This window comes from Vicugna pacos, chromosome 3 (genome assembly GCF_048564905.1).
Source record: "Vicugna pacos chromosome 3, VicPac4, whole genome shotgun sequence".
Lineage (NCBI taxonomy): Eukaryota > Metazoa > Chordata > Mammalia > Artiodactyla > Camelidae > Vicugna > Vicugna pacos.
The window spans coordinates 97515344-97535887 of record NC_132989.1 but is presented as its reverse complement, the minus strand read 5'-3'; the positions used below and the strand labels follow the sequence as shown (position 1 = coordinate 97535887).

The 20544-nt window shown below is 37.8% G+C and overlaps 1 pseudogene across 1 annotated transcript; it reads left to right on the top strand.

The window, feature by feature from the left end:
* The first annotated feature begins 19233 nt into the window (after window positions 1-19233).
* LOC102536048 (glyceraldehyde-3-phosphate dehydrogenase pseudogene) lies at window positions 19234-20267 on the top strand (annotated as a pseudogene). The gene has a single exon (XR_338146.4). The product of XR_338146.4 is annotated as a glyceraldehyde-3-phosphate dehydrogenase pseudogene (transcript).
* Window positions 20268-20544: the final 277 nt, after the last annotated feature.

Here is a 20544-nt window from a genome sequence, read left to right as displayed (position 1 = left end):
TCTCTTGAGATGGGATGTTTGCTCTCACAGTTTACTGTGCAAGCAAGCATGCTCCTCTACACCTGCCGTTCTCTCTGGGATGCTCTCTTCAACACCCCATCCTGCCTCTCCCCCAAACAGCTACCAATCCAGCTCCCTTGCTTCTTCACATCTCTGCCCAAACATCACCCATCAAATACGTCTTTTCTGATCACCTTATCTAAATAGTAGTTCCCCCCTTGTCTCTCTCTCTCTCATTAATCTTAATTTTTTTTCCACAGAACTTATTGCCCCAAAGCATACATATGTGTGTATACAGTTTTTAATTTGTCTATCTCTACCTATTTAAGTTCCATGTGGGACTATGTCTGCTTTGTTCCCTAAAGTCTATCCAGTCACAGTATTTAAATAATGAATAACCAAAAAGTATTTGTTCTTAGCTGGAGATAGGCAAAGTATACGAACGAAAAAGGATTCTGTGCTTTTAGTTGCAGTATACAAAGTATGATTATAAGACATGATTTATTTTACTTTTAACACACACACACTAAAACCTACATATCCAAATGTGTACTGTCCTGTTTAAAATCTTTAACTTTGGTAGCTATATACATAGTCTTACTAAGTTGCCTTCACTTAAAATGTATCAGAGCTCCATTTTATTATAGACATCAGATCAAACAGTCTCAAATTTTGAATAGTCTCAGTTGTAGCAAAAATTCATCCTCTGAAGGTAAATTTGATTTTTTTAAATAACCCAAAATCACTCAGAGTAAGAGATGGCAAGTGAAGTGGATAAGCAGGTTGGGTGATATTAGCTGTGGTCAAACATGAAGGATGACTATGAAGCAATTAAGAGCTCAATTTTTCAGAAACTGGATTTGAAAACAATTACCCCCCGCCAAAAAAGCTACAAGCATTCTTACTCAGTGGTCATATCATCAGCATAAGTACACCATCCTTCAGAGTAATTACTCTGAGAGAAAACTGCCATTTTAATGCAAATATTCAAAAATCATCTTATTCCCTCCTATGCATAAGTCTCAGATTTTCTTCCCTAAAAAGTTAAATGGAAGTTTAAAATAAACTGTGCATGCACTTTACTCCCCTTAAACTCTTAGAGGATAGATTTTAAAGTACACATCCTCACACTGTGTTTCTGATTATTGTCCTTCTCCCTAGAAATCTAAAGCTGTGTCAGGGGACTCATGATTAGGTCCTGCAGTGAGAACTCTCAGAGGAGAGCATGTCCAATAAAATAATGTCTTGTGTTTATAGCAATTCACAGTTTGCACAGGAACTTGTAAAATGAACTAGCAGAAACGTTTCCTGCCTCCACGAGGTTTCTGAGAAGTATTAGCACTTGGTATGAACCAAGTCAAAATAAGGCATCTCACAAGCTGGTCACAAGCATACACCACGCTAACCACAAAGCCGAGATGAAGACAGCCCAAAACTTGAAAAGTCCATTAGCTAATAATATTCAAAACTCTTGACTTGGTTATTAAAACCAGCATGAATGTCCAAAAATGTTTCCAGCTAGTAGCCTCATGAGATTAAGTGATCACTTGGTTCTTTTTCCTCAAATTTAGTATCAAATATAAACAATTTATGATAGGCATGACCCCTAAAGACATCAAGAAATGCTTTTAAAAAACAGGCCTTTTCGATTTTGTAGTAGGTCAAATAATGCCCCTCAAAGATATTAGACTTTAATCTCTGGAACCTGTAAATGCTACCTTATAAGGAAAAGAGGTCTTTATAGATGTGATTAAGAATCTTTAGATGGAGAGATTATCCTGGATTATTCCGGCCCTGAATTCAATCACATGTATCATTATAAAGAGTGAGCAGACACATACATACAGACACACAGAAGAGAAGCAAGCAATGTGACCACAAAGGCAGAGATTGGAGTGATCAGCCACAAGCCAAGGATTGTCAGCGGCCATCAAAAAATGGAAGAGTTGTCAACCTTACACAGAAGAAAAAGCAATTTGATTTAAGCAAAAAGTGAGTTTATTTGGGAATAGCAGAGGAATTGAAATTCAGGACAAGCAAACTATGGTGAACCATAGGCAAGTCTGGAGAAAGAAGTTCTTTTATAGAGGAAAGGAGGAAGCTGGGAGGGTTATTTTCAACAAAAATTCAATGGGCAAAACTGAAAGGTCAAAGTGGTGGTAGCTTCTCACTGACTGCAGGCAATCAAAATGGTGGGGGTTTCTCCTCGTCTGCAGATGAGAGCAGCTTGCTGTTGCCAGGTGAGAGAGGAAATCGTCCTTCTTCCTGCAGGACTGTGCAAGCTGCCATGAGTAGCATGTGTGTGGAAGCCCACCCTTCATGGCTTCCCAAATCCAATTTTGACTTAGGTTTCCTTAATGCATTTTCACAAAAGTGAAGGACAAAGTTTCTCCCAGACTCTCTGCAGGGAGGGCAGCATTGCCAACACCTTAATTTCAGCCTAGTAAAATTGATTCTGGATTTCGGGCCTTCAAAACTTTGAAAGAATAAATCTCTATTGTTTTAAGCCACCTAGTTTGTGGTAATTTGTTACAAGAGACTTAGAAAATGACTATGGACTTCTTCTACTTCCTCTCATTTTTTTGTGTTTCTTTTTTTTAAAAAAAAAAAGCTGCTTTACTGAGATACAATTCACACACCATTCAATTCATCCTTAAAGAGTATAGTTCAGTGGTTTTGGGGTTACTCACAGAATTGTGCAACCATCACCACAGTCAATTTTAGAGCATTGCCATTACCTCAAAAAAGAAACCCCATACCCATTAGTCACTCGCCATTTCTCCACAACCACAAGTCCTAAGTAACCACCAATCTCCTTTCTACCTCTATAGATTTTCCTATTCTGGACATTTCATATAAATGGCATGATATAATATGTGGTTTTGCGACTGACTTCTTTCATTTAGCAACATTTTTTCAAGGTTCATCCATGTTATAACATGTATCAGTACTTTATTCCTTTTTATTGCCAAATTAACTCTGTTTTATTCATTTATTTATTATTACCATACTATTCCTTTGTATGACTATATCACACATCCTTTATCCATTCATCAGTTGATGAATTTGGAGTTGTCATTTTTTGGCTATTATGAATATTATTATGAAAATTCATGTACAAGATTTTGTGGGAATATATGTTTTCATTTCTCTTGGGTATATATATATACACACACACACACACACATATACATATACATATACATATATATATACATATACACCTAGGAAGAGGCTGCTAGCTTCATATGTTTATTATTTTGAGGAGCTGGCAGACTGTTTTCCAAAGTAATTGTACTATTTTACACTCCTATCAACAGTATATGAGAGTTCCAATTTCTCTACATTCTTACCAACACTTATTATAATGTCTTTTTTATTATAACCATCCTAGTGGATATGAAGTAGTGTGTTGTTGTGGTTTTTATTTACATTTCCTTGCTGGCTAATCATGTTGACCATCTTTTCATGAGCTTATTGGCATTGGTAGACCTTTTTTGAAGATGTCTGTTCATATCCTTTGCCCATTTTGTATGAGTCATCTTTTTAATTGTTAAGTTGTTAAGAATTCATATATTCTAGACCCAAGTGCTTTATCAAATATATAGTTTGCAAATATTTTCTCCCACTCTGTCTGTGGATGTCTTCTAACTTTCTTGAAGTTATCATTTAAAGCACAAAAGTTTTTATTTTGGTGAAGTCCAATTTACCTGTTTTTTTTTTCTCTGTTCATGCTTTTGGTGTAATATCTAAGAAGGCTTTGCCTAACTGAAGGTCATGAAAACTTACTCCTGTATTTTCTCCTAAGATGTTTATAGAGTTATAGTTCTTATATTTTGAGTTAATTTTTGTATATGGTGTGAGGCAGGGGTCCAATTTTATTCTTCTGCATGTGCATATTCAGTTTTCATAGCACCATGTGACTGAACTCTGAAAGAGTAAAGCACACTTAATGTCCAAATCAGCTTCAGGCAACACATCAAATGCTCAGAGATCTGAAAAATCTGGTAGCCCCTGTAAGTATCAGGTGGAGCTGGGGACTACATTAAACCATCCCTTAGATCCCAACAACAATAAAAGCTGTTTTTCTGATTGGCATGGCCTTTGCCTCCAACAATACAGAAAACAGGCTTCTACTACAGATGACACATTTTACATTAGAAATGGGGGTGGGATACTTATTGAGAGTAAATATTAAGCTTTAAACTTCAGTAAAAATGGAATTTGTAGACTTCTGAAGCTAGCAAAGATAGAGTAAACTATTAAAACCTAGACTTCCCAGTGATCACAGCTAAAAATTTTGAACAAAATACAAAAAGGAAGTACCTGAAAATTCTAAAAAAGAAACAAAAGCAGTTGTAAGCAAATGATGGCCTGGAGACTGAAGTAAAAAACTTGAAGAATACCCTGTACATGGACTGTGAAGTTCCTGTTTTTTATTATTTCATTTATTTGGAATGGAGAAATTTATTCCAGGTTTAACCTGAAGGTGGCACAAACTGGGGAATGAGTTTAGCAATGTCACAGACAGAAGATAAATATAGAAAATCAATTGTGTTTCTATACACTAGCAATGAACCACTGGAAATTCAAATTGAAGCAAAATATATGCCATTTTTAATAGCACCAAAAATTACTTAGCTATAATTGCACACAAATATGTTCAGGATTTGCTAAAAACCACAAAATACTGATGGAAGAAATTTTTAGAAGACCTAAATTAATGTTCATGGATTGAAAGACTCAATATTGATAAAATGTTGTTTCTTACCAGATTTATCTATAGATTCAATGCAATCCCAAGCCACATCCCAGAATGTTTTTCTATACACATAGACAAGCTTATTTTAAAATGTAAATGGAGGGGACGAGGCCAAGATGGCGGAGTAGTAGGACACTAGTGGCTCACCCTCTCCCACAGATACACCAAGACTCACATCCACAGACCCACTCAGCCAACCAGAGCACCTGCGGAACTCCAACAGAACATCGTCCTCTTCAAAAGACAAAGACGCCAAAAATCTGGTAGGAGAAAGGAAAAAAAGAAAGAAGAAAAGGCAAAACATTGCGGGACAGGTCCCGCGGGGAGGAAGCGGCAAAGGAGGACTAGCGCTTGTTCACTGGGTTTCCCCTCTCCAACGGAGAGGCCAGCGGGATGGAGGGGAAGCCTCCGAGGCTCGGATCTGTAAGGAGCAGCCCTTGACCAACAGAACTGGGTTGAACCGGCACAGAGGGTCCCTGCCACACCCAGCCCGACTCCCGAGCCGACAGCTGGGGGCCAGGACAGGCTGCCCGAGCAGGGCAGAGGATGGGGACAGCTGCACTGAGGCAGCCCAGGGAGACTGCAAGGGTGTGGCTGTGGATGCACAGGGCAGAACAACCTGGGTCCTCCATAAAACAACACGGCTGATATGCCCTAGGGGGAAGGGTGCATACCCCCATCTCTGAAAACCCACTGAAGGTTTTCGGGGAGGAGAGGCGGGGCTCAGGCACTGCTGCCATATCCTCCAGCGCTTGGTACCCAGGTGGGCGCGGGGTCAAAACCTGAATCCGCGCCTGGGGGCTCGGCAGCCTGAAAGGCCAGACAGTGACTTGTTTGTAGCCGGAGTCAGATAGGATCCTTTCGCCCTGGTGCCTCACAAAGTTCACACCGCCAGGACAAACAAGGAAATGAGTTTGGGCAGGGAGCAGGGGCGGGGCTGTTTTGCGGTCTTCCCGGGGCAGCCTGCCTAGCACCGACAGAGGGGCAGAGCGTGCAGTGGGATGGAGCACTTAGCGGCACAGAGCTGTGGAGGGACTGGCGTCAGGGGATGGCGGGTGGCCCCCCGCCATTAGGGCAGGAACGCTGCACCTGACCCAGTGCTGGGAGGGGGTGCGATCTGCTTGTCGACAGGCACTGGGAGCAGCACAGAGGAGGGCACCAATGGAGGGCCTCTGGAAACAGCAAGCTGAGTTCACGAAACAGGGTGAGGACAGAAAGTCTTCTCATTGAGAGCACCCAGTCTCCAGGAGAACACCCCTCCTTTTTTTAAAAATTTGTTTTTACCTGTTGTATTTTCTATTATCTTTTTAATTTTTACTTTTGAAACAATTATATATCCTCCCAGTTTTAATCCCTTTTAAATTTTTCTTTTAAAGTAATATTATTATTATTTTAAAAAATCCACATCATGTCATTTTTATTTCTCTTGGTTTTGATCTCCTGTTATTGATTATACACAGGTTTCAAATATATTTTTTTCCTCTTTTCTCCTTTTTTAAAGGTCTTTAAGAGACGTCTCAACCCGATTGCTATTCTGCTTCAACTTGTTCTTCAATTATTCGTTATACACTGTTTTCAAACCTTTTTTTCTCCCCTTTTTCAAAATTCTTTTTATCGTATTTTTATCTGTTCTATTTTATTACCTTTTCAACTTCTACTCTCTAAACAATTGTATATGCTTCTAGTTTTAATTCCTTTTAAATTTTTCTTATAAAGTAGTTATATTATTATTTTTTTAAAAATCCACCAGATTTCATTTTCATTTCTTTTGGTTTTGATCTCCTGTTTTTGATTATAAGTAGGTTTCAAATATCATTTTTTTTATCTTTTTTCCTTATTTTTAAGGGTTTTAAAAAAGATGCCTCAACTAGAATGCTAGTCTGATTCAAATTGCTCTTCTATAATTGAGCATAAACTGTTTTCAAACCTTTTTTTCTCCCTTCTTTTAAAATTCTCTATTTTATCTTTTATCTGTTTTATTTTTTATTACATTTTTAATTTCTCCTTTCTAAACAATTGTATATGCTTCTAGTTTTAATTCCTTTTTAAATTTTTTTAAAGTAGTTATTTTTTTAATCCACCTGATTTCATTTCTTTTGGTTTTGATCTCCTGTTATTGATTATCAGTAGGTTTAAAATATCATTTTTTGATCTTTATTCCTTTTTTTTAAGGGTTTTTAAAAAGACATCTCAACTCGAATGCTAATCTGATTCAAATTTCTCTTCTATAATTGATTATAAACTGTTTTTAAACCTTTTCTTCTCCCTTCTTTTAAAATTCTCTTTCTCTCTCTCTCTCTCTCTTTTTTTTTTTTTTTTTTGTTTTATTCCTACATAGGCATTAGCTAGATAAATAAACAAACTTGTTTAAGGACCACAATAGATAACTGATACTCCATAAGCCACAGTGCCAGAGAGATATGAACAAGATGAAGAAGCAGAGAAACCATTCCCAATTAAAAGAACAAGAGAAATCCCCTGAAAGAACAATCAATGAAATAGACATTGATAGCCTACTAGATCAAGATTTCAAAAAAGGAGTGATCAAAGTACTGAAGGAACTAAAAGAGATAGTGTTTAGAGATACAAAATATGTCAAAAATGAAACTGAAGCTATAAAGAAGAACCAAGTAGAACTGGTAAACTCACTGGCTGAGATGAGAATTGATCTAAAGGCTGTGCAAAGCAGACTAGACAATGCAGAGGAACAAATAAGTGACCTAGAAGACAGGACAATAGAAAGCACACAATCAGAACAACTGCAAGATAAACAAATAAAAACAAATGAAAACAGCATAAGGGACCTATGGGATAATATAAAGCGTGCCAATCTTCGCATAATACAGGTCCCAGAAGGGGAAGAAAGAACAAAGGGGACTGAAAAGGAGAAGAAATCATGACTGAAAACTTCCCAAACTTAAAGAAGGAATCAGATATCCAAATACAGGAAGTTCAAAGGGTCCCAAACACGAAGAACCCAAACAGACCCACACCAAAACATATCATAATCAAGATGGCCAGAGTCAAGAATAAAGAAATGATCCTAAAGGCAGCAAGAGAAAAGCAAAGAGTGAGTTATAAGGGAACCTCCATAAGGCTCTCAGCTGATTTCTCTACACAAACACTACTGGCCAGAAGGGAGTGACAAGATATATTCAAAGTCCTGAATGAAAAAAAGATGCAGCCTAGGATACTTTATCTAGCAAGGCTATCCTTTGGGATAGAAGGAGAGATAAAGAACTTCATAGACAAGCAAAAACTGAAAGAGTTTAACAACACTAAACCCATGCTAAAAGAAATATTGAAAGGTCTACTCTAAATAGAAAAGCAGCAGGATGCTACAGAAATGAGAAACTCATAACTGGAAAGGTGATAACTCATGAATTACAAATAAAATAAACATGAAATTGTAAAAGAAGACATCTAAACCATTAAGAGTGGGAGAGGGAAGCAAGAAAATATAGAGTATTTTCTTTTCTTTCTTTAAAAAATTCTTTGTTTTCAGTAGGATGGGTTCGAGATATAGTAATGGGCTAACAGACTTACAGAAAAGGGTAACCACAAGCCAAAAACTTACAAGGAAGTCACAAAAACTAAATAAATTCCATGATAATACAAAGGAAAATTACCAAACCACAAAAGGAAGAAGAAAGAAACAAAGAGGAAATACCAAATCAACGGCAAAGATAAGTTCAAAATGGCAATAAACACACATCTATCATTAATTACTCTAAATGTTACTGGACTAAATGCTCCAGTCAAAAGACATAGAGTGGCAGACTGGATAATAAAGGAAGAACCTTCAATATGCTGCATACAAGAGACCCACTTTAGGGAGAAGGACACATATAGACTGAGAGTGAAAGGATGGAAAAGGATATTCCATGCAAACGGAAAAGCCAAAAAAGCAGGTGTAGCAGTACTGATTTCTGACAAAATAGACTTTAAAACAAAGGCCATAAAGAAAGATAAATAAGGACATTTTATAATGATTAAAGGAGTAATACAAGATGAGGATATTACACTCATGAATATATATGCACCCAATATAGGAGCACCTAAATACATAAAACAATTACTAACAGAGATAAAGGGGGATATTGATGGGAATACAATCATAGTTGGAGATTTTAACACTGCATTAACATCACTAGACAGATCTTCCAGATGGAAAATAAATACGGCTACAGAGAAACTAAATAATACAATAGAAAAATTAGATTTGGTGGGTATTTTCAGAGCATTACACCCCCCCCAAAATAGGATATACATTCTTTTCAAGTGTGCATGGAACATTTTCTAGGATTGATCATGTACTTGGACACAAAAGAAACCTCAACAATTTTAAGAAGATAGAAATTATCTCAAACATCTTTACTGACCACAATGCCATGAAACTAGAAATCAACAACAGAGAAACAAAGGAGAAAAAAAGGAAAGCATGGAGATTAAACAATATGCCATTAAAAAACCAATGGGTCAATGAGGAAATCAAAGTTGAAATTAAAAAATATCTTGAGACAAATGAAAATGAAAGCACAACCACACAAAATTTATGGGACACAGCAAAGGCAGTGCTAAGAGGGAAGTTTATAGCGATACAGGCCTTCCTCAAAAAAGAAGAACAATCTCAAATAAACAATTTAACCCACCAACTAAAAAGAACTAGACAAAGAACAAAAAACCCCACAAGGCAGTAGAAGGAAGGAAATTGTAAAGATCAGGGAGGAAATAAATAAAATAGAGATTTTAAAAAACATAGAAAAAATCAATCAAACCAAAAGCTGGTTTTTTGAAAAAGTAAATAAAATCGACAAACCTCTGGCCAAACTCACAAAGAAGAAAAAAGAGAGAGCACAGATTAGCAAAATAAGAAAGGAAAATGGAGAAATTACAACAAATAAAATAGAAATACAGAATATCATATGAGAATATTATGAAAAACTATATGGAACCAAACTGGATAACCTAGAGGAGATGGACAAATTTCTGGAAACATACTGTCCACCAAGACTGAATCAAGAAGAAACTGACCGCTTGAACAAACCAATCACTAGAAATGAAATCAAAAGAGCAATAAAAACCCTCCCTACAAATAAAAGTCCAGGACTGGATGACTTCACCGGGGAATTCTACCAAACATACAAAGAAGAACTCATACCAGTCCTTCTCAAACTCTTCCAGAAGATTGAAAAGGGGTGAATACTCCTAAACTCACTCTATGAAGCCACCATCACCCTGATACCAAAACCAGGCAAAGACACTGCCAAAAAAGAGAATTATAGGCCAATATCACTGATGAACATAGATGCCAAAATCCTCACCAAAATATTAGCAAACAGAATCCAACAGCATATAAAAAAGATTATACATCATGACCAAGTGGGGTTCATCCCAGGGACACAAGGCTGGTTCAACATACGCAAATCAATCAATGTAATACATCACATCAACAAGAGAAAGGACAAAAACCACATGATCATCTCAATAGATGCAGAAAAAGTATTTGATAAAATTCAACACCCATTTATGATAAAAACTCTCACCAAAGTGGGTATAGAGGGAATATATCTCAACATCATAAAAGCTACATATCACAAACCTACAGCCAGCATAGTACTCAATGGTGAAAAACTCAAAAGCTTCCCACTAAAATCTGGGACAAGACAAGGATGCCCATTATCACCACTCCTATTCAACATAGTCTTGGGAGTCCTAGTCACAGCAGTCAGGCAAGAGAAAGAAATAAAAGGGATCCAAATTGGAAAAGAAGAGGTAGAAGTGTCACTATATGCCAATGACATGTTATTATATATAGAAAACCCTAAAAGGTCCACACAAAAACTACCAGAGCTGATTGAAGAATTCAGCAAGGTAGCACGTTACAAGATTAACGTTCAAAAATCTTTACACTAATGATGAATCAACAGAAAAAGAAAGTAAAGGAACAATCCCCTTTAAAATAGCACCCAAAGTAATAAAATACCTAGGAATAAATCTAACCAAGTAGGTGAAAGAATTATACACAGAAAACTATAAACCATTGATGAAGGAAATTAAAGAAGACTTAAAAATGGAAAGCTATTCCATGCTCTTGGATTGGAAGAATCAATATTGTTAAAATGGTCACACTGCCCAAGGCAATCTACAGATTTAATGCAATCCCTATCAAATTACCCAGGACATATTTCACAGAACTAGAACAAATCATAATAAAATTTATATGGAACCATCAAAGACCTAGAATTGCCAAAGCACTACTGAAGAGAAAGAAAGGCTGGAGAAATAACTCTCCCAGACTTCAGACAATACTATAGAGCTACAGTCATCAAGACAGCATGGTATTGGTACAAAAACAGAAATATATACCAACAGAACAGAATAGAGAGCCCAGAAATGAACCCACAAACTTTTGGTCAACTAATCTTTGACAAAGGAGGCAAGAATAAACAATGGAATAAAGACAGTCTCTTCAGCAAATGGTGTTGGGAAAACTGGACAGCAGCATGTAAAGCAATGAAGCTAGAACACACCCTTACACCATACACAAAAATCAACTCAAAATGGATCAAAGACTTAAACATAAGACAAGATACCTCCTAGAAGAAAATATAGGCAAAACATTATCTGACACACATCTCAGAAATGTTCTCCTAGAACAGTCTACTCAAGCAATAGAAATAAAAGCAAGAATAAACAAATGGGACCTAATGAAACTTACAAGCTTCTGCACAGCAAAGGAAACCATAAGGAAAACAAAAAGACAACCTATGGAATGGGAGAAAATTTTTGCAAATGAAACTGACAAAGGCTTGATCTCCAGAATATGTAAGCAGTTCATAGGATTTAATAAGAAAAAAACAAACAACCCAATCCAAAAATGGGCAGAAGACCTAAACAAGCAATTCTCCAAGGAAGACATACAAATGATTAATAGACACATGAAAAAATGCTCAGTATCACTAATTATCAGAGAAATGCAAATCAAAACTACAATGAGGTATCACCTCACACCAGTCAGAATGGCCATCATTCAAAAACCCACAAATGACAAATGCTGGAGAGGCTGTGGAGAAAAGGGAACCCTCCTACACTGCTGGTGGGAATGCAGTTTGGTGCAGCCAATGTGGAAAACAGTGTGGAGATTCCTCAAAAGACTAGAACTAGACTTACCGTATGACCCAGGAATCCCACTCCTGGGCATATATCCAGAAAGAACCCTACTTCAAAATGATACCTGCACCCCAATGTTCATAGCAACACTATTTACAATAGCCAAGACATGGAAACAGCCTAAATGTCCATCAACGGATGACTGGATAAAGAAGATGTTGTATATTTATACAATGGAATACTACTCAGCCATAAAAACCGACAACATAATGCCATTTGCAGCAACATGGATGCTCCTGGAGAATGTCATTCTAAGTGAAGTAAGCCAGAAAGAGAAAGAAAAATACCATATGAGATCACTCATATGTGGAATATAAAAACAAACAAAAAAACAAACAAAGCATAAATACAAAACAGAAATAGACTCATAGACATAGAATACAAACTTGCAAATTAATACAAATTAATTCAAACTGGACCATATACTTAAACGTAAAACATAAAACTATGTTTTATGTTTTACGTTTAAGTATATGGTCCAGTTTGGTTTTACTCTAAAACATAAAACATAAAACATAGTTTTATGTTTTAGAGTAAAACATAGGAGAAAATTTTTGAGACCTCGAGTTAGGCAGCAAGTTCTTAGATAAAAAGCCAAAAGCAGAATGCATTTTAAAAAACTGATAAATATGGCTTCGTCAAAATTTAAAACTTTTTCTTTGTAAAAGACACTATTAAGAGGTTGAAAAGAAATGCAACAGGCTGGGAAACAATATTTCCAAATCACATTTTTAACAAAGACCTTATATCTAGAACATACAAAGAGCACACAAAACTAAACAATAATAAAACAACCCAACTTTCACAAATGGCAAAAATACTTGAATAGAAATTTCACCAAAGGAGAAATAGGGATGGATCATATGAATGTGAAAATATGCTCATAATCACTGACCATTTGGGAAATGTAAACTAAGGCTGTAAGGAATATCATTATTTACTCATTAGCTTACCTACTTACAATATCAATTGTTGACAAGGATGAAGAGCAAATAAATCATTGCCAGTGAGAAGGCAAAATTGCACAGTCACTTTGGGAAGAGTTTGAACTTGAAACATACACTTAACAACATGACCCAACAATCTCACTCCTTGATATTTACGCAGGTGACATGAAAACATAAATTCATGTGCATAAGTTTTATAGCAGAATTACCAGTTATTACTCCAAACTGAAAACAACCCAAATGTCTCTTAACTGATGAATGAGTAAATAAAATATGGTACATCCAGACAAGTGAATACTACTCAACAATAAAAAGGAACAGACCATACACACAATAACGTGGATAAATCTCAAGTGCATTTTACTAAGCCAGATTCTATTTATATGACATTCTGGGAAAGGTACAACTATAGGGATGGAGAAGAGAGCAGTGGTTTCTAGGAGTTAAGATGGGAGGAGGGCTTAACTGCAAAGGGTTAGCATAGGAAATTTGGTGGGAGACGATGGAACTGCTCTGTATCCTGATTGTGGTTGTGGTTACACAATTTCATGCATTTGTCAAAACTTGTAGAACTCTGTACAAATAAAAAATCTTCCTTAAAAAATGTGGAAAGGGTGAGGATATTTGGAAAATGTCTTGTCTAAAAATGTTTAAGAACAAGAGAGGTCATCAGCAGTCCTGAATGTTTTTTGTGAATCCAGTGACCTGTGGTGCACTTGGTAATTTAGCTTTTTATGTTGCTTTAAAAGCAGTGGTTAATACCAGGGACCTAGCTCTGGTTTTCATTTTATCCATGAAAATAAAGAGGTTAACAAGGCACTGTGAAAAGCATGTGTTCTTCTACTTTATCTCAAACAAAGCCTGATGCAACAAAGCAGTTTCCATAGTAATGACACTTATTATTTAACACCAAGACAAATAACTATAAAAATACATAGTTAGATAATGCAGAAAGCATACATGCCAAAACTAAATGAGGCCTCAAAGGAAATGACTGGCCATTTTAAACGAAATTCCTTTGTTCTTCTAAGAGCAACGTTAGTCTTTTAATCTTGCTTTCACCTTCCTCATGGTGAGAACCTGAAGGCCTTTCTTCATCTCTCATCTGTCACCGAAACTATAACGGAAAGGACAGAGGTTATCGAAAACATCTGGTGAAGAAGGTGTCCCACTATCTATAATTGAGCTTTGAATGTGTATATATGTTTGGGGGATGGGATTCAAAATGAATAGTTAATGTGTTAATAAGCACTGAGCTGTTTGCCTTCAAGAATTTACAAATGAGTCACATAATCAAAGGACTTGGCATTAGAGAGACTCTTAGGGACCATTTAATTCAACTTCCTGTTTCAGAGATGAAAAAGAGGTGGCCCAGTCAGTGATCATACAGCTGTGTTATGACAGAGTCAAAACTAAAACCCCATCTTCTGACATCTTCTGACCCTTTCTGACCCCTAATACTCTACCCAGAGCCAGCCTGTAAAATCCTATAGGGCCTCACGCACAGAAGGGCCTCACTCTTGGTTTAATACTCTGCTGTTCTTATCTTGAAATTCTTAGTAATTTTTGAAAAAAGAGCCCCATATTTTTATTTTACACTAGGTCCCACAAATTATGCAGCTGGTTCTGACCTCATCCTTCCCCTCGCAAAGGTTGTCTCATAGAAAGAAAACTTCATATTCCAGCCAATAGAAAGAAGAAAAATTCAAGAGCTAAGGAAACATAAAATAAACAAAAAGCAACAGGCAAAGTTTCTAAAGAAAAGAGCTTCTTATGCATCCAAGAGAACAACAACTAACATGAGACAAATGGCTTCATGGGAAGTAATGAGCTCAAGTTCCCAGGGAACCATCAATAGCAGTGATTAAGTGGGAGAGTGAGGGACACATTCAACTAAGTATGTAATTCACCTGAATGTTCTCTTACCAACCAGGCCTCAATAGATCTGGCTTGTCTTCTTATGCTGGAATCACAGGAAACATCTCATCATGTGGAAAAAAATAAGTCTCTAGACTGAAGGCCATCATGAGGTGCTTACACAATGACTTGCCACTGAGGTATTGGGGAGTGTCTAATTGTAAGAAATGTTACATTGGGCAATAATACTAATAAGGATATTGGGGAAGTCTAATCCTTTTGATCATTACTAATATTAGTCAGAGGTATTTATATTTGACAGGTGAACATTCTGTGATCATGAATTCCATCTCCCTTTCCTTCAGCAAAGATTATATTTTTGGTGAAGCAATATTGGGTAGGAAGACTTGAATTCCCAGTGTTACCATTCACAGTGTTATTATTAGCAAGTCATGTAAACCCTCTAAGTCTCAATTTCTTTATCTGTAAAATAATGACCATAAACCTACCTTGCTTAACTTGTTAGATACGTTAGCTTGCAAGGATTTGCTTTCCCCAAAGTGTGTTCCACATAAGACAAGTTCTGGAGAATAGTAAATGAGGTCTATGGATCAAATTAGTTTAGGAAATAAAGAGTTAAACTAATCAAACTGACTTATTTAATGTGTAACTTCTAAATTATTATATTAATATATTAATTTAATATAATAATTCTTAGTGAATTAACAAGAGTGTAACCATGCAGGATCCTATTGTTATTGGTGACCATCTGATATCTGTAATGATGTTTGTAACCACTTAACTGTATAGTGGTTTAAAGGATTCTTCTCATGCTCTTGCCGACCAGGGTTAGGCTGGAGGGGAAGGTGCCTTGGGTAGTATGCCCAACCCCCTTTCGTGCAATGCGTGGGGATCATGCTCAGTGCTTTTGCCCCCAGTGTCCTCCTCTTAACCCTCACACCTCAGAAACTACAGTTGGGTATTTTGTGCATTTTTTTTATTTATAACTTGCCCCAACTGAGCATGTCTGCAGTTGTTTTGGGCCCCTTGTGGTTTCTTTGTATCCTGTTGTTTGAGGTGTAGGCTTCAGCCTCCAGCAGGAGGTCCCAGACCTCAGCCTGCTTAAAAAGCTAAAAGCATTTATCAACCTGACTTTAAACTACACAAGTTTTTCTCTAGAGCTCTTTTCCCTGGACCCCCTTCTTATGTATCCTTTGTTTTAGGTACAAGACTATTAAGATTCCCAAACCCAGAAGTAAACTTTATAACTAGCAGAGGGAAGGGGATTGCTGCATCTACAAAAACAAGAACAACTCTGCAACAGTTTGTTAACCCTGTATGCAATCTCTGTGGAAACTAGCTCCGCTCCTTGAACTCTTGAACTTTTACTATAAAACCCCCTGCCTTCTCTCCCCAGCAGGCTCATAGTCTTGGAGGCATTAGCTCACCGTGACCTCCATTGCCTGGCAAAGAAATAAAGCTGCCTTTTCTACTTCATCCAAAACTGTGTCCTCAAGTCTCAATTCAGTAAGCAGGGTGCTGAGGCAACAAGAGGAAGATACTATTTACAGCATGTCCCAAATTTATTTGATTAGATGAAAACCTTTTATGACCATTTTTTGAAACTGGTGTTACATGAAGCACATTTTTGAGAATGCTGAATTAATCACATAGTCAATAAATGCTCTTTCCATTTATGTTAGTTGTAATATCTATAAAAACATAAAGATTCTTATTATCACAACACATCATGCCCTGTGGAAATGGGAGAGAATGAGAGGAAAAAATTAGCCCTCATTATGTTTCGATCTGTTCTCCTATTAGTAACTGTGCTGTTGTTGTTGCTGTTTTTCCATAACATCACCTCTGCTTCCTATTTGGTCATATGCTATTGTTTCATTCTTCCCTGGGTTTCCATTTGAGAAAAATGTGCATTATCACTGTGCTCACTTGACCTAGGGTAAACAGCTATGGACAAGTCCCAATCCTCAGTTCTAATACCAGCTCTGCAACTAACTCTGTGACTAAGTCTTTTTAGTTGTTTTTTTTTCCCCCAACTTTCCTAGACCTTGTGAAAATGAATGAAATGTAATTGTTTTGCGATAAAATTAAATTTTATAACATTCTAGAACTGGAAGAGTTGATAAAAAAGACTTTAGTGACTTCTAGTTTCCAGTCCAGCATATAAGGGGTTGGAAGTCGTCACCCCCATCCAGACAAGAAGAAAAAGTTCAACAAACTGAAGATCAACAATTTTTCTTAGATCTATCAAAAAAATTAAAATCACAACACAAACCACTGCTCCCAAATTCTGAGAGATAGACAGGCAGATACAGGGAATCACAACCTACTGGAGCAGAAACCTCCATGGGAACCAGTACCAGGGCAGGAAAATCTAGACTATAACTGATGAATTGCTGGAAATTCAGGGTGGACGAGGTTGAGACTTAAAAATTCCAGGGAGGGAGAGTCTTAGGGGGCCTCTTACACTTTTGAAAGTCTTCCCTCCAGGAGCCCCAGGAGGTTCTCACAAAGATGATTGGAGAAAAATCCCCTCATGCTTCCATCAGGGGAAGGGAAAAAATAGTCATTTTTGTATCCAGCCCAGAGCAGTCTGTTCTTAACAAAATAAACTATTTCACCAGAGCTTAACAGACCTGGGGAAAGAGAAATTATCAACTCTAGTTTCCTCTAGCCTTTAATGTGAAAGAAGGGAAATAAACAATTGCAGCCTCTTCTAGACTTCCTCTCTCACTTAAGGGGGTGGAGAGGGGAGGAGGGACTTAAGAAGCACTTTTAAATGTCTCAGCCCAGAAGCATAAGCTCACTAAAAAACTGAGACCTAACCACAGGACTAACAACACTACCCCTCCCCCACACCGTACCACCACATCAATAAGGCCTACACACTGGAGTTTCTTTTACCCAGTATATCAGATCCAGCTCGCTACAAAAAAAATTACAAGACATACCAAAAGGTAAAAAACACAGCTTAAAGGAACAGGGCAAGCATCAGAACTAAACTCAGATATGGCAGGGAAGTTGGAATTACCATCAGACTGGGAATTTAAAATAACTATAGTTAATATGCTAAGACATTAAGAAAATGAGAAGAAAAGCCACAGAATTGGAGAAAATATCTGCAAAATACATATCTGATAAAGCACTGCTACACAAAATATATAAAGAACTTCTACATGGTGACCAAGTGGGATTTAGTCTTGGCATACAAGTTTAACATATGCAAATCAATCAATGTGATACACCACATTAACAGAATGAAAGATAAAAACTACACGATCATTTCAACAGAAGCAGAAAAGGCATTTGATAAAATTTAACATCCATTCATAATGAAAACTCTGAATGAAATAAGTATAAAAGGACATTTCCTCAACACAATAAAGGCCATTTATGAAAAACCCACAACTAACAACATAATTAATGGGAAAACAAATGGAAGTTTTTCTCTCAGATCCGGTGCAAAGCCACTTTCATTCAACATAGTTCTGACAGTATTAGCAAAAGCAATCATGCAAGAAAAAGAATTAACAGGCATCCAAGTCAGAAAGGAAGACATAAAATTTCATTTGCAAGTTACATGACCTTACATATAGAAAACCCTAAGGACCGAAAAATGGTAGAACTAATAACTGAATTCAGCAAATTATGAAAAAAATTTAAAATAAAAACGTATTTGTATGCACATGTGCATGCACACACACATACACACACACCACAAACACCATAAAGAAAGACTGCTAAATTTGATTTTACTGGAAGAGTATAAAAACAGCCACAAGATGGGAGAGGATATTAGCAACACAAGACTTTTTATATTTGTAGAAACTCCTAAAAAAAAAAAAAAAAAGACCATCCAATAGAATAGGAAAAGAAAAGGCTAATGACTTGAGCAGGAACGTCATGAAAGAAGAAATCCAAATGATGAATAAATATACGTGTTCAACCTCATATTTAATCAGACAAATACAAGTCAAAACCAGAATGAGATACCACTGTACTCTAAACCAATTTAAAAAAATTAAAAGGTCTGAAAATACTATGCGTTAGGTAAGGAAACTGAGCAAATTAGAAACTGTCATACTGTGCTGCCGGAAGTACAGATTGGAAACAACCACTTTAGAAAAGCAAATGGGCATTAGCTACTAAAATTGAATATGTGCATATCCTACAATCCAGAAATTCTGCTCTTGAGTACATCCCCCAGAGAAACTCTTGCATATTTGCATCAAGATATACATACAAGAATGTTCTTGGCAGTCTTCTCCTCAACAGTCCAAAACTGGAATTTTGGAAACAACACTGTCCATCAACAGCAGGATGTATAAATTCTAGTATATACCCCTAATAAAATACTACACAGCAATAAAAATGAACAAACAAAAATTATATGCAACAAGATGATTGGCCCTTAAAAACAAAATATTAAGCAGGCTCTCTGCTCTTCCCCATTCGACAGACAGCCGCCATCTCTTGTGAGTGCCAGCCGAGTCTCTGAGACACGATGGTGAAAGTTAGAGTGAACGGATTTGGCCGTATCGGGCGCCTGGTCACCAGGGTTGCTTTTCACTCTGGCAAAGTGGACATTGTTGCCATCAACAACCCCTTCACTGACCTCAACTACATGGTCTACATGTTCTAGTATGATTCCACCCATGGCAAGTTCCATGGCACCGTCAAGGCTGAGAACGGGAAGCTTGTCATCAGTGGAAAGTCCATTACCATCTTCCAGGAGCGAGATCCTGCCAACATCAAATGGGGGTGATGCTGGTGCTGAGTACATTGTGGAGTCCACTGGTGTCTTCACTACCATGGAGAAGGCCAGGGCTCACTTGAAGGGTGGAGCAAAGAGGGTCATCATCTCTGACCCTTTTGCTGATGCCCCCATGTTTGTGATGGGCATGAACCACGAGAAGTATGACAAGTCCCTCAAGAATGTCAGCAACGCCTCCTGCACCACCAACTGCTTGGCCCCCCTGGCCAAGGTCATCCATGACCACTTTGGCATCGTGGAGGGACTTATGACCACAGTCCACGCCTTCACTGCCACCCAGAAGACTGTGGACGGCCCCTCTGGGAAGCTGTGGCATGATGGCCAAGGGGCCGCCCAGAACATCATCCCTGCTTCTACTGGCACCACCAAGGCTGTGGGAAAGGTCATCCCTGAGCTGAATGGGAAGCTCACTGGCATGGCCTTCCGTGTCCCCACCCACAATGTGTCTGTTGTGGATCTGACCTGCCGCCTGGAGAAACCTGCCAAATATGATGACATCAAGAAGGTAGTGAAGTAGACATCAGAGGGCCCCCTCAAGGGCATCCTGGGCTACACTGAGGACCAGGTTGTCTCCTGCGACTTCAATAGTGACACTCACTCTTCCACTTTCGATGCTGGGGCTGGAATTGCCCTAAACGACCACTTTGTCAAGCTCATTTCCCGGTACAACAACGAATTTGGCTACAGCAACAGGGTGGTGGACCTCATGGTCCACATGACCTCCAAGGAGTAAGAGCCCTGGGACCACCAGCCCCAGCAAGAGCATAAGAGGAAGAGAGAGGCCCTCAGCTGCTGGGGAGTCCTGGCCCCAACTTGATCCCCCAACACACTGAGAATCTGACCTCCACACAGTTTCCATCCCAGACCCCCTGAAGAAGGGGGGGGGCTTAGGGAGCCCTGCCTTGTCATGTACCATCAATAAAGTATACTCTACCCTTCCCCCCCAAAAAAACCCAAAATATTAAGCAAAAGAAACAAAGACAACAAGATAAATATAATACGAATCCATT